This window comes from Tamandua tetradactyla, chromosome X, assembly GCF_023851605.1.
Source record: "Tamandua tetradactyla isolate mTamTet1 chromosome X, mTamTet1.pri, whole genome shotgun sequence".
NCBI classification, from domain to species: domain Eukaryota; kingdom Metazoa; phylum Chordata; class Mammalia; order Pilosa; family Myrmecophagidae; genus Tamandua; species Tamandua tetradactyla.
In genome coordinates, this window is record NC_135353.1 from 74,136,812 (window position 1) to 74,139,464 (window position 2,653).

Genomic DNA, 2,653 nt, shown 5'->3' on the forward strand with positions numbered 1-2,653 from the left:
TCATGTAATTAAGTTGTTTAAATACATTGATCAGAGAGGTCAATTAGATATTGTGCTACAGCAAATTTAAATTTTGGAAAAAATAAATAATCTAGGAACTTTTGCAATAAGCCTTACTGAACATTGTGTCCTCCTTCATTATCAATTGCCCAATCTCTGCCCACATTCTATCTCCTGATAACCTATGCACTGGAATTCAACTCTTAAGAGTTTTCTCATTACCGTTAGTTTATGTTGGTGAGACAATATGATGTTTGCCCTTTGCTTCTGGTTTATTTCACTCAACATAATGTCTTCAAGGTTTATTCACCTGTTTTCATGCTTCACAACTTCATTCCTTTCTGCACCCACATACTATCCCATTTTATGAATATAGCACAGTTTACCCTTCCATTCACCAGTCAACATACCCTTAGGCCAGCTCTGTTCATTGGCAATCGTGAATAGTGCCATCATAAACACCAGCGCGCAAATGCCCATTTATGTCCTTGATTCCAGTTCTTCCACGTATATACCAAATAACAGGGTTGCAGGATCATATGACAACCCTAATACCTAGCCTTCTGTGGAGCCACCACACTGCCCACCATTGGCTGCCCACCAATGGCTGCACCATTCTACTTCCCTGTTTGCAGTAAATAACTATATCTCTCTTCCCACATTTTCTCCAGCACTTGTATCTTTGTCTATTTTTTAAACAACTTTATTCATTGTTCCATAAATTCATTAATGAACTTATTAGCTTGTAGCCCTGCGCAGCTTAAGAATTGGGATATATCTCAGGGAAAAGAAGCATGCAGAATATTCGACTTTCCTCAGTGAACTTTCTTTTCTCTTGGTTCTTGGCCCCATCCAGTCCTTCATACCTTGGAAGCTCTTTAGAGTTTCAGACAGATATTGTTTTGTATTTTATCTAGATTTTCTGGTAGCTTTTGTGGACAGTTATTTCAGTACATGCTACCTTGTCACAAAAGCAGACGTCATAAATTATACTTAAATGCCCATAATTTGATGATTAAGGTATGATAGGTTTCATATTCTGTGAAGAAGAGCTATTGAATAAATGCACAGAGAGTTTTGGGAGACCTGGCTTATTGTGAGTTTAATTTTGTGGAATTTTACCAAATACATGTTATGCCAAAAGCATATGTATCTTCCTGCTGCACTTAGCTCAACGTAACCTAAGATTCACAATTAAATAATTAAAATTTGCGTAAAATACAAAATTCTTAGCTCTCTAACACTATTAACACTCAATTTGCAGTGAAAAATTTCACACTAAGTAGACATGTTAATGGAGTTACATTATGTATTTATTTTGTTGCATGTGGAAGAATTATTCTTCCTGAACACTAGGCATTCTCTGGATTTAAAGATTTGTAATCAATATTTATTTTTTACTTGTTAAGACTTTAAAATTTACACATTTATGTATATTTTTGCATGTGAAAATGCTTGGGTTAAAAAATAAGCAAGTTTAGAGAAACAGCTGCCAAGATTCCAAATTATAGTCTTGCACAGTGATTTTTTCTTTATTAAGACTATGTCTCAATATTATTGGGGAGGGAGTTGGGCTTGAAGAAGTCTAGTGAGTAATGTTTAATTGAAGTTACAGAAAATTAACAAAAAATAGCTTAGTCAAAAGGAACTTTATTGGATAATATAGCTGTGTAGTTCTAGAGTGGAGTTTGGTTTGGGGCCCATCTGGATTAAGGAACTCACACGGTATTGTCACAGTCTTGGCCTTTTTTTTTTTTTTTCTGTCTTTCATACAGTTTCTTTTTAAGGCAGGCTTTTCTGTACAATAGGAAGGTGACTCCAAGCCTGGTCTTCCTGGTTCATAATTCAAACAGAAGAGAAATCCTTTTTCTTCTATTGTTTCTGTAACATAAATTATGGAAAGACTCTGATTGGCACAGTTTGAAACATGTGACCAGCATAGATCAATTATCTATGAGGATGTGGTATTATAATTTGACCATCTTCGTGGTGAGGGAGGCAGGCAGATAATTGTGATTGATAGCCTCAATATGACTAGATAGGAAAGGGAGGTGTGGTGATTTGAATCTGCATATACCCCAGATTCGAAAATGTTCTTAAAATTAATCCTTTACTATACTCAGGTTTCTTTTCAGATTGTATAAATCTTTCGCCTTTTACTAAAGATTTCCATGGAGAGAAACAATACTGAGTTACAAGACTAATTTCTTGAGGTCTTGCTTTGGCCAAACCAAATATAAGCTGTCAAAAACAGAAACTTAACTTATTAATAAACAAACTTCTAAAGAAGAAAAAAATATCCATTACTGTGGGCCCAGTGTAAGAAGGATCTTTTGGTGAGTAGGATATTAAGTTAAGATGTGAACTACCTCATTCAGGGTGAGTCTTATTCCTCTGCCTGAAGTCCTTTGTAAATGGGATGAAAACAGAGAGAGAGAGAGAGAAAATCATGGAAACAAGAGCTGAAAGCAATGAAATCTGGAAGAGAAGGAGAGACCAACAGATGCCGCCAGAGCATATGACAGAGGAGTCTAGGATCAAAAGTAGCCAATCTGTGGGAAGAAAACATCGCCTCAGTGATGCCTTGATTTGGAATTTTTGCAGCCTCAAAACTGCAAGCCTGTAAGCTAATAAATTCTCATTGCTAACATCC

At 35.9% G+C, this 2,653-nt stretch overlaps 1 non-coding gene across 1 annotated transcript; it reads left to right on the plus strand.

Annotated features, from left to right (window-relative positions):
• Window positions 1-2,115: 2,115 nt before the first annotated feature.
• On the plus strand, window positions 2,116-2,232 carry LOC143672409 (U5 spliceosomal RNA). Its single transcript, XR_013169858.1, has one exon. It is a non-coding gene; the product is annotated as a U5 spliceosomal RNA (small nuclear RNA).
• The last annotated feature ends 421 nt before the right edge of the window (window positions 2,233-2,653 follow it).